The sequence below is a fragment of the Schistocerca gregaria genome, chromosome 5 (genome assembly GCF_023897955.1).
Source record: "Schistocerca gregaria isolate iqSchGreg1 chromosome 5, iqSchGreg1.2, whole genome shotgun sequence".
Classification (NCBI taxonomy): Eukaryota; Metazoa; Arthropoda; class Insecta; order Orthoptera; family Acrididae; genus Schistocerca; species Schistocerca gregaria.
Window position 1 is genome coordinate 582,489,753 of NC_064924.1, and position 13,204 is coordinate 582,502,956.

Sequence of the window (13,204 nt, forward strand, 5' to 3'; positions counted from 1 at the left end):
GGTCAGTTGTTCTTCCTCGGACGAATGTGAACCGCCGTGTTCCGAGACAGTCCGACGACGGCGCTTTCGGCGTCTTGGTGATCGCTGTTTCCGTTGGTGGTCTTCATTGTCAGAAGACGGCACTGACTCACGCCCCGCCGGGACAAATGCTTCAGTCGGTAGAATAAGGAAACCAATTGCCATCTAGCTGTCGTCAATGTCTGTCGCTCCAGTGTCATCGGACTATTTTCCATCACTGGCCAGGTTGGTGGATCATCCAGGTTTCTGTCCGTGTAAGATGATCCGTGTACCACTAAGACAGTCGGCTTAATCTGTTTTGTGGAGAACGTCGTGAGCGCCGTCGCGTAATTCACGGGAAGAAAGTTTCCGTCGGTGGAGGTGCAACGTCCTTCGGTGGGAGTTTTGTGATCCGACGCTGGAGGCACTCGGAACGAGGGTGAAATAAAGAACACGTCTTCGGCTGGCCCGGCACCCTCCGGTCTGTTGGTAGGATGGGACATGTCGTTGTAGATCAAGGCGCACTTAGTGTACTCCATTGAGCACTGGATATTTCTTAAACTGGGTCCATTTTTCAGCCACGTATTCGTGTACCGTGCCGCAAAGGCGGGGCGCCACCACAACGTCTGCCGCAGGCAGTTCCAATGGAAGTTCGAACATGATTATAGTCCGCAGTCCCATTGCGGCATGGCCGACCTCGACGTTGCCGACATTTCCGTAGTTTTTGTTTCATCGCACGAAGCACCCTGGCGCATAAAGCTCCGTTTATGAGTTTTACTTAAACCGTGCTACTGAGGATCGAAAAGTGAAAGCCGACAGTGTCGGCAGCCGGGATCTTGATTTTCATCTTCGACTTCGAGCGAGTTTGGTCGGGTAAAGTCATTTCGAAATGAGAATTCCAAGGTTGATTTTCTGTATTGGTTTGCCATGGTCTTGTAGCGCTGCGGCGTCACGTTAGTGTCGACCGAAGGAAGTAAACAAAGCGCGCGGGCCCACGCTGATGGCGGAGAGCGCACACTGCACGTCTGCTTCGCTCTGGTGCGAGAGCCGGACTTCCTACACCAAGGGTGATAGAGCACTTTTCATACTATCTTCAGAAACTCAGTTTGTCAGCACTCTTTGTCTTGATGTTCGTCAGTGGTTGCACATACGACTGACTGCGGTCGCAGATATCTGAAGATGTTCTGAGGAAAATAATGGGCTAGTACCGATTGTCAGTTTCATTTATCGCCCCATTGAGCCAATGCGCGAATGTGGGTGAAATAATCGTTTCGTGAAAATCGCTTGAACTTTCGTCTCAAAGTAACACAAAGAAAACAAGCGATATTACGTACACATCAGAAAAATAATCGAAATAATAGAGAGCGTATTGGAAGCAGTACATCAATTTATTCCATATATTGAGATGTGGTTCTACGCAAGGTATTTGAAAGATCGCGAAAAGAGGGAAGAAATGGATAAACGGAAACGTTGAGTAAGAAAAAGTCCCTGCAAGGGGATAGTTAACCTAATTTAGCCACTTCGAAATCCCACTGGATTACAAAGAATAAAACCGAAGTATTTCACAAGAGCACTTTAAAAATTTATATAGCTTGAAAAGGTCAGGTATACATCTGAATGATTTGGCACTTTCTTGCAGCTATGAGAGTTTAGAGTCTATTAGCAGACCTCGTGATTGGAAAGAAAAGTAATCCTGCGGCAGGCCACCGTTTCCTGAACGACATACTCAAGCGTAATGTTACCCTCGAAACAAAAACTGTGCCGCAAACCTTGTTAAGTTGAGTTTAAATAGGTGTTGGGGGGAGGGGAACGCGAACGCTAATGAACGAGTTGGGGCTTTTATTTTGGCTCAGAGCTCGCCCACCACTCTCTACCATCCCCCCTCCCCCCCCCCCCTCCCGCCCTCACCCAAGCCCTCAGCCCTCCACGGCCCTGGCGGCACAGTCAATACAATAACGTCGGCCGGCCAGCTTTGATAGAGGCCACGGGGGTGGCGACCCGGTACTGAGCGCCGAGTCCAACAATAAAACGGGACGAGCGGCGTCGGAAACAACTAACGCACGCACTCGTGTCCATTCGCGCGCGTCCAATGGGAGGAGAAACAGCGCGGCGCGTGTTTACTCGTGTAGCTTCGAAGCGCTTGGCGGGACGATAAACTAAAGCAACTGTGTGGCGGGAACCCGAGTTGGTTCGCCAGTGGAACACTGTATTTCGATAGCAAAAGCCGGAATGTAAGTGAGTAAGTAAAAATAAAAATTGTGTAAGCCGTAGATACTCTCTTTTTACTGTGTTTTAGAATATGATGTACTTTTGTTGGTTTACTTTAGATAGTGATTCGGATTGTGATTTAGATTAATCTAGATTGAGATCTCAGTCCTTAAAAGTGCACATTATTGGCTAAAGAAAACCACAAAGTGTAAATTCTGCTAGGCTGTTGCTCTTTCAGTAAACTTAAATTTCAAAGTGACTTTTCGTGATTTAAATATCATCTCAGGTGGTTCTCGTTGGAGGCTCTTAGCTGCAGTGAATGTCGATTCTGGAAACCCGGAAAAAAATACACAAAGAAGATTTTTTTAAAAATTGGAATTCATGACAAGATCTTATGGAACCAAACTGCTGAGGTCATCGGTCCCCAAGTTTACACACTATTTAATCTAACTTAAACTACAAACAATCGTGTTGGCAAAACATCTGAACCTGAGAATAGTAGCAGAGGCTGAAAATACCGCTTCAGTTGTAAATTACTTTATTTTCAAACGACCGGTTTCGGACATTTATAAGCCCATCCTCAGTTGTACCTGTGCTGTGGTCCCCGAGCGCCACGTGTACCAGGTGCAGTGTGCTGCCTATGAACGCTCACAACTTCGACCACAGCACAGCAATCGCACCTGAGGATGGCCTTGTAACAGTTCGAAACGGGTAGTGTGAAAATAAAGTAATTTACAACTGAAGCGATATTTCCATCCTCTGCTGTAACTTAAACTTACGCTAAGGGCAACACACACACCCATGCCTGAGGGAGGACAACGACAGAGAGCTCCGCGGACCACAACAAGACGCCCCAGACCGCGCGGCTACCCCGCGCGGCTAAAGAAGTTTCTTAGGCCAATGGTGCTGTTGTGTTGCTGGTGGAGATGGTTATGGTATTGATGGCCTTCATTCTAATCACAGGGTTCGTGCAGTTCTCCACGTTAGCTTATTCTACACAAGTCTCTCCATCTCTCCGTGTCTACTGCCACCTTCTTCAGTCTGAACAATTTTGCTGTAATCGAGTCATTGTTTCCCTCTGGGTGTTTTGCTCCAGCAGTTTACTCCATTACCAGACTCACCAATCCTTTAAGCCTCAGTATGTGTGTCCGCAGCTCCTGGTCGTGCAGTAGCGTTCTCGCTTCCCACGCCCGTATTCCCAGGTTCTATTCCCGGCAGGGTCAAGGATTTTCTCTGCCTCGTTATGACTGGGTGTTGTGTGCTGTCCTTAAGTTAGTTAGGTTTAAGTAGTTCTACGTTCTAGGGGACTGATGACCATAGATGTTAAGTACCATAGTGCTCAGAGGCATTTTGAACCTCAGTATGTGTCATAACGACAAATCCCTCCTATTAGTCGAGATTGACATATATTTTTTTTTTGCCCCATTTGATTCAGTAGCGCCTTGTTGTTACCAGGTATACACTAGTGACTTAAGCGTTAGTGTTAACATGGCCTGAAAGCAGAGGCAGCAAGCTACCAGTCGGTATGATTTAGATACGTACTGTGGACCACAATAGCCACTAGAGTCGGAAGGCACGTTGGGGACAGGTAGGCAATGCTTAATGGATTAGGAAGACACACTAATATGAGCCACAGCTAAACCAAGCGAAGTTGGTGAAAACCGATGTTATTACTTGTATTAGGGAAAAAAACTGTTAGCCTATGCTTCAAATCATGCAAAATTTTGTATTATTTCGAAAAATTATATTTACACTGTGTAGTGAAAACATGAATACCAGCGGTAAGTCGGATGATATCCACCGATGTAATCCACAATACAGGACCACACATTGTTGTACCAATTGTACTTTTGTTGCAGCTTGTAGTGAAACCGAATTTCTACCTTAATTAAGCTTCGTATTAATATTAACTGTGTTCAAGGAGGAAAACTAAAACATAGATACTTTTAAATGAACGGGAAGTCAGTCGGATGACGCTAGAGAATGGAACAATCCTGATTGCCCACTAAAGAAATTAGTAGAAAGTCTGCCTTATTTAATGCTGTAATAATTTAAGTACGCCGACAGGATGTTAGCGGTCTCAAAATTTATCGAGCAGTACCCGCACTGGTAGTGAAATTATGATTACAACACATCAACACATATACATAACTTACAATACTTTCAAGCAGTGAAATACGGATGTTAGAATGAGCAAATCTGATGAACATGAAGCTGGATGTAAACTCGTTAATCCACTACAGCAGTAATTACTAAAGTCCTTCTAGAATCGCACTATCCTTTTCGCAACATTTTTATTTCCATCCTTAGGGGCATATATTGCGGTTACATGCAGATATTGTGTTTACGATTGAGAAGGCTTAATGGTCGACGCCGACCCGCAGTATCTTCAGCAGTCGTGAAATTTAAAGTAGCGTGAAGACTTTGGGCGTGTGGCGTAACGGCAGGAATCCATTGCAGTTACGTGTAGCTATTGAGGTTTGCGACTGACGATGTCGAACGGCCGACGCCTAACCGCAGTACCCTCAGAAATTGCGGGAAGTGCTAATGACGTGACCTCTTTTGATTTATGTAATACCGGCAGGAATTCCTCAACCTTGGTTTAAAATGAAATACATTAGCAGACAAGTCCCTTCGGTGGCTCTGGAATACTGCACTATGATAAGTTTTTAACTGTGAACAAATTTTATTTAGCATGATACTATTCATTCTAAAGGTGTCCGGTGTGTGAAAATCTCTGTAATGGAGAATTAACATATTCTGTTGCCTCCGGTGGACGTTAAGTAGCTAAATGAAGCCCACTGAACAACGTAAATATTTCGTTAACATGTCGAATGAAATTTTGATGACACCATGGCAGAATTTTTCTAAACATACCAAAGAATGAGCAACATGCACAAGCACTGCCGGTACCTTTACACGGCGTAAAAAAAAAAAGTCTCTAAGCACTATGGGACTTAACATATCAGGTCATCAGTTACCCACACTTAGAACTACTTAGACCACACTAGCCTAAGGAAATCACACACATCCACGCCCAAGGCAGGATTCAAATCGGCAATCGTAGCAGCAGAGCGGTTCCGGACTGAAGCGCCTAGAACCACTCGGCCACAGTGGCCGACTTACACGGTGCAGTCACATTAATGTAACAACCTGTCAAAAGCCTGAATAATCACATTTTGCAGCGCGGTCCGCTGCGAGGCGTGTAGGAAAAAGAGTCAGTGAGGTTCTGAAAGGTATCGACATGGATGTAGACCCATGCCGACTCCTTTGTCGGTACCAACTGCACTAGGATTCTCGGCTAAGGATCAATAGCGCGCAGAATCTGATCTGTCTGGAATTACAGAGTCTTGATTAGGTATGAATACGGGAAATTTGGTGGGCCATTGGAGTATGGAAAACCCATCATGGTTCTCTTCGAACTAAGCACGTAATTTGCAAGCTTTGAGACACTTTGCATTGTCTTGCTGGTAGGTGCCACCGTGCTGAGGTGAAACAAGTGTAGGATGGTGTGGACGTGGTACCCAAGGAGAGATGCATACTTTTGTTGATCCAGTGCACCTTAGAGAATTACGAGTTCACTCAGGGGATGCAATGAAAATATTCTCGAGATTATAATGCGACCTCCTCATACGCCTTCAGAAGTTTCACACCGTGCACACCACCGGCCGCATGGAGCGTAAAACGTGATTCATCTGGAAATGGCGGCTTTACCCACTTAGTGGATATCCAGTTACAGTGCTGGCGTGCAAATTGCTACCTTCGTCGCTGATGACAAGTCATGACGGGTGCATGAAACAGGTGCCTGCTCCGGACCTCCATACTTGGCAACTTACGCTTAGCAGTCATTGGGGAAACTTCATTGGTAGCCCCCTTGGTTCACTTGGCGGTCAGACATTGCACAGTTTCACATCTACTGGCGCGTGCACATCTCCGCAGACGTCGATCACCCAAATCACGGACGCGCGGGGTAGCCACGTGGTCTGAGGTGCCTTGTCACGGTCCGCTCGTGTCCCCCCCGTCAGAGGTTCGAGTTCTCCCTTGGCCGTGCATGTCTGTGTTGTCCTTAGCGTAAGTTAGTGTAAATTATATTACGTAGTGCGTAAGCTTAGGGATCGATGTCCTCAGTAGTCTGGCCCCGTAAGACCTTACCACAAATATCGTTTTCCCAAATTGTCGACGGCCTGCGGTGCGCCACAGTTACCTCAGCGCCGATTTTTCTTTTGTATCCCTCCTGGATACGCGTGCGTGGGTTTGCTCCTGTGAACTACTTCTATAATATGGGCCGAGAGTGCGGGAAGAGAATAGGAGCAGGAGTGGTGACACTTCGGTACTGCATGTAACTTTTAACACTTTTAATAAAGTCAAAAACACAAGTAAATACCAAATGCAAACATAACATTAGCTAGGATGAGCACGTAGGTGTGAAGCCGTAGTCCATGTCTAATCCTGTGAAGTTAGGATGACGTGTCTGTATAGCCTCCAAACTAACAAATACTTCTTGCTGTCCAACCTTTAACTGAACCTGACTAATACCAAGTCTCAATATCATGCTAGCCCACTCGGTAGTAGAAGCGGTATTTCCAGGTCGCCTGTTCTTGACGAAATGGGATGAAATGAAGACATCATTTGCTGAGCTCCACAGCGTCGGCCTGAGGGTGCTGTGATTTGCGTAGTTAATCTTCTCTCGTGGTGCCAACTTACAATAGCATGCACCTTGTGGCATCGTAGCTATCGGCGCCATATTTTCATAGTGTCATTTTGCCTTTCGCAGTATGTTTCAACCAGGGTGGAACGGGAACAGCTTACAAATTTAGCCGTTTCGGAAATGCTTCAAACCTTGGCCCGAAAACCAGTGACCATGCTCTTCTGGACGTCAGATAAATAACTCCGTTTCCGCATTACAACAAATGCACTACCTTACACACGTTTTATATACCTCCGCTGCTAATGCCGCTAGCTGATCTCTGCTGAAACGTCCCCTTAGAAAAATTAATGAAATACTGTGCTGATAAACTTCTTACGTTACTTGATTTTCAAACAGCTGAGCAGAACTGAATGTACTCAGACATTTCCCTCTTTACTTATTCTGATCATCTAAACTGACATACAATATTTTTAGCGCGACGCAATCTGACTTTCAATAATCTCTACAAAAGAATGGCCCTGACTTACAATATACCTTTCATGAATCACTTACCACACAACAATCTTCGTTACTCAACCTACTGCAATACAGCGTGCGCCAATACTGCCAGCAAAATAAAAGATTCTAACTACTGAAGGCAGTAAGAACTGTTAGGCATACTTAGCAAATGAAAGATTTTGGTAGAGAACAAACAATGCATTTACCTTAATTGTGTTCAAAACTCATTATATATATATATATATATATATATATATATATATATATATATATCAGTTCATGACGTTCAGTCTCACAAATGTCGTTTTTCTGACGGACACACGTCCAGATCGTCTGCTCTCAAAAGTCTGCCATCTGTCTCCCCACATCCACCACTGCTGGCGGCTCACCTCCAACTGCGCAACGCTAGGCGCTGTTCACATCCAACTGCCCAACACTACAATAGCGAATATTTCAGTAATACCAACCAGCAACAGACTGCACACAGCACAGTTAGTGATTTTCATACAAAGCGCTACGTGCCGTTACCAACATAAAAACCTAGACAGCCTACTTACACTGTGACTAGTTATTATACGATGACGTTGGACTTAAGTGATGGTGATCACCGTAACGTGAGAGGTGAATACATAATCAGAAAAAAAATATTGACTAAAATAGATTATTTTAGACTGCTGAAAGGAACCGATAACGTATAATGCATGCAAATACTAATAGATTTGAAATTAATTAAGTACTATTTGCAGCAACGTTTTACTGTGAAATTAATTTTTAATTCAGTGTGAAATAATATTGGAAACATTGTTTAATTTGTTATATTACTAAATTGAATGAAGTGGATAATACTGAGAATGTATGAAAGTTATTTTAGCTAAGCAACAAGAATTTTTATTTTACGGATCATTTCAAAACTTAAGTAGTTGCAAGAGAGAGTTCTCTAACAGTGAACATGTACGGAGAACGAAACTTAGCAGCGATAATCTACAAGCTGTCAAGCATTGGCATCCCACATACATATTCCATTAATAGTAGTGCTTGTTAAATGATCACGCTGCAGTTTTCACCTTGAGTTCGTGGAAGTATTCGTGCTCGACGTTAGAGAATAAATCTAATGCTAACCGTACGACGTAGTTCCTGCTAAAGTCGTTGCAAGAAATAGACACAGCTAACCAGTGTTCGGATGATGTGGTGTTTTGTTTGTGGTACACTGTTTGGAGTGTATACTCAGTATTGAAACCGGTTCACGCGAGAAACCTGTCCTGTTCTAGTCACTGCTCTCATAATCTTCCGCGATTTATTAATGCACGATACGTTTTTCACTCGTATAGAGTTCGTAGAACGTACTCAACACTGATGTCAGGTCAATCCGCAAATCAGTCTATTTCAGTCACTGCTTTCAAATTTCTCCACGACACATTAGTTCACTATAAAAGGGATATAGACGCATTGAATTTTTAACTCAATAGTTCGCGTTACGCTTCGCAAACATTCCCGATAATAAGTTTGCCTCTGCAGTGACCCCGTGTGCACAGTATTATATTGTAGCGTGGAAGGTTAGTACAACGGCCGTAATATATATAAATTCACTTTGTCCACTACCTCTTCTTTCCACAACACAACAGTAAACAGTCTATATGTCCGCTATTATAAACTGACAATCCAACCTCGCGCACCGGCGAATAACCAATATTCCATTACTGCCGACCACTCATTACCGTCTCTTAACCCTCTACCTATCGATAAACTTCTAAGCCCTCACTCTCGTGTAATATTACTACAAACATATTAAACGCTTTTCAATTAAACTTGTACAAATGATTTTGACAGAAAAAGCATTAAATTTAAAGTAAATAGAGCAAAACAAAGCCCTTTCAGACTCTCACAGCTGCAGAATACACAAATTTTAATGCATTACCAAATGCTAGTATACGAATTAAACGCGAAGAGCATTTCTGAACTGATTAGTAATGTGTATAGTCATAATTATCAGAAGTAGCCTAGCATTAATTATTCCAGCCTTAGTGCAAAAGTAGCGATGCCTATTAGAAATGATGGCTTACATACATGCGTAAATAGTACTCATATGGTAAGCGTAAGAACAACAAACTAGATAGTAAATGAATTATAGGTTACTTTGACTTTTTTTTAAATCTTGATTATCCTCACTTGTAACCGCGTAGTAGACGGTACCAAAAGGCACCACTGATGGGCAAACTTTGTATATACGACTGATCGTTTAACCTGTAGTACAAAACGTTCAGTTATGCGTTTAGTTTTGCAATGATAGCACAGAAGGCACTGGAAGCAGCAGCCCAATGCAGACTAAAAATGAAGAGAGAGCTTTGGTCTAGGAAGGGGACGATTTTGTAGCAATCAGTTTTGAGAGGTTACTTTGGGAATGAGTCTTCGGGTTTGGCCATGTTGCCTTGTCGTGAACGGGTTTCTGAATGCTATTTGAGTGTGACAGATATTGTTCACGGACTGCTTCAGTTAGAAATTTCATGGTCTTACGAATCACAACTGCCAAAAATAGAATAGTGCAGTTTATTTAGTGTGGTTTACCATTGGCTAGACATGCTGCTATAACTGGAATATGTCTAATATAAGAACAGAATAAAGTTTGGACTACTTGAATGATGGTGTCTCCAATCAACCTCCTAATGAGCACACAAGTTTTCAGTGGAACATCAAAACCGAGCTGTTCACCACAGTTGGTTTCTAGTGCGATGGGTGATCTCTCTCCCTCTAGAAACGAGTAGCAGCCGAAGAATCATGTGCGTCATAGTTGTAAGGGATGAACTCGGGGTAAGAAGTATCAATGTTAATATGCCGCTGAGAGCCCGTAAGCAATTTTGGCAGCAAAAAAGACGCTAGAAGTCGAACACTTTTAATTTTTAGCTTTCCCCGTATCACAAATTTTCAAACACTATCATTCTAATGTGGTCTAGTTGACGCACTCCTCGTTTTCACAAAAGATTTTCTTCCTGTTACCAGTCAGTGTTTTAAATCCTAATTTGGCGATCGTCTGTTCTTTTACTACTCTGATACCAAAACTTACCAGCTAAGTGTTTCCTTTCTGAATCTAATTCCTCAGTATTTAATTTCGCAGCATTCCGTTACCCTTGTTTTAGTTTTATTGCTATATGTACCTTATCCTGTTTTCAAGACATTATGCATTCCATTCAATTTCTCTTTCAAGTCCTTTCCTTTCTCTCAATAAATTACATCGACATCCGCAAATCTCAAAGTTTTTCTTGTTCTCCCTTAACTTTAAATCACTTTTGATTGTCCTTGTATTACATCACGGCTTGTCCATTGTCAGATTGGTTAAAATCGGGTACAGGGAGCAACCCTGCGCAGCTTGGATTCTGTACTAGTTGCCGATAACTTCTACTTTCGTGTATTTTATCTCTGCTGCCCTCAGAATTTCGAAGAGTGTATTCCAGTCAACATTTTAAAAAACATTCTCTATCTCCACAGAAGCTATAAATGTTTGAAACTTCCTGGCAGATTAAAACTGTGAGCCCGACCGAGACTCGAACTCGGGACCTTTGCCTTTCGCGGGCAAGTGCTCTACTAGGAAAACCTCATTTTATAAATGTTTGTTTGGCCATCTAAGGTTTATTTTGTAGATCATTGTGTAATAACTGCTTCAAGTATTCCCACATTTATCTGGAATCCAAGTTCATCCTATGTGGTAAAACATGCCTATGCTCTTAAATGATAAGGTAACAGCCCAGATGGCTGCGCTTTCGATTTCGGTTACAGTACTTCTCCCATCCGAATTTGTGTTCCGTCTCTGATGACCACAAAGTCGACGCAACGTTAAACTCGTCTGCCTCTTCTTTAGAGACAGTTTTCTGCCGGCGGCCAGTAAATTTTCCGCTGGTTTTCGCTACGTACAGATCTTTCAGGAAAACTGTTAGAACCAAATAAAATAATGATTTCGCAGGATTCCGTTCTGGGTCTGTCGTGTTTCTTGTTATACGTCAAAAAAGGCCACTAAACATGACAAATGATTCAAAAAGTTTTCTCTTTCCAGATGACAACATAGGTCTTGGTAAGGCTGCGACGTAGTCTCTTTATAACTGCTACAGAAATGTTGATCTTATCGTGTAAATAAACTTAATATTATGTCTCCTTTCTTCAAAAATGTAATGAAATTGTGTATCATGTAACAGTCATATCGAAAGCACGCTAGATTGAATGTAGGCGCTGCGATACTAATAGTTAAAGTTCCCCATGATGTTTATCAATCATTATCATACATCCCCCACCAGACTGAATAAAGAAAGACGTTGAAGCCGTTCAGATGTGGGCTACTCGATAGGCTATTGGTAGGTTCGATCAGTACCAGAATAGTACGGAGGTGTACCTTGAATTTAAATAGAAATCCGTGAAGGGAAGACGATGGTCCTTTCGAAAAACTCTTTTGAGAAAGTTTTGGGTACCGACATTTGAGGTTAACTCCAGAACGATTCTACTATCCACAATGTATATTTCGCATAAAGATCACAAAGATACGGCGAGAGAAAACAGAGTACGGAGCCATATAGACAGTCCTTTATCTCTCGCTCTGTTTCTGTCTTGAAGGCAAAGGAGTGGAGTAGTACAAGGTCCCCTCCGCCATTTACCATATAGTGGCTTGCAAAATATGTATGTAAATGTAGATGTACTGAAGAAGAACCGGTAGGTAAGCTCCACTACATAGTTAAGCGAAATGAAGTTACCTTGAGCCTATAGTATAATGATAGGTAAGCATATTATACAACTAAAATAATGAAAAAACACAGCAAAAGCTCACTGCTCAGATTACTCAAAGTCAAATGAAAACCAACACTATAAAATGTAGTACTTGCAAACAACGATGCAACAAGCCTAAATGTTGGCCAGTGTTGAAGTCAATAATAGCTAAATGAATCAACATGGTTCAAATGTCTCTGAGCCCTATGGGACTTAATATCAGAGGTCATCAGTCCACTAGAACTTAGAACTACTTAAACCTAACTAACCTAAGGACATCACACACATCCATGCCCGAGGCAGGATTCGAACCTGCGACCGTAGCCGTCGCGCGCTTCCAGCGTGAAGTGCCTAGAAACCCGCGGCCACACCGGCCGGCTTAAATGAGTCATCCGGGGAGTCTCCAGACGCGCATTCGCTGGCCTTCGGGGCTCAGTTCCAGGCAGTTTTACTCCAGTCAATGACATTCCAGGCCGAATACTGGTGTAGAGACCACCCTGTCAGTGGTGGGATACCAAACTGACGGTCACCCGCCATACCGTCGGGTAACTAGGAGTGATGGTCTGTAATGCCATTTCTTTCTATGGCAGGACCCCTTTGCTACTCATCCGTGGCATCCTTACAGCACAGAGGTACGTCAACGAAATTTTGCGCCCCACTTTATTGCCCTCCACGGCAATCAATCTCATGCTTCGAGTTCAGCAAGATAATGACCGCCCGCAGACGGCACGAGATTTTCTCCTGCTTGTCTTCGTGCGTGCCAAACCCTACCTTTTCCAGAAAAGTCGTCGGATTTATCCCAGTTGAGAACGTTTGGATTATCATAGGCAGGGCCTTTCAATCAGTTCGTGATATCGACGATCTAAGGTCCCAGTCAGAATGTGACACGATATCAACCACGAGGACGTCCACCAACTGTATTAATAGCAAGTCGAATAACTGCTTACTGGTGATTATCCTGTCTAATGTTCCAGAATTTAAAATTTTCCCTCACAAAGCTCACTTCACCAGCCAATGTTTTGTGCATTTTCTTGCATCGTCGCTCAGATGTGCTTGGTAAATATTGTTAAGTGAGTCTCTTCCCTATATTAGTAAAACACTTCCCTATTC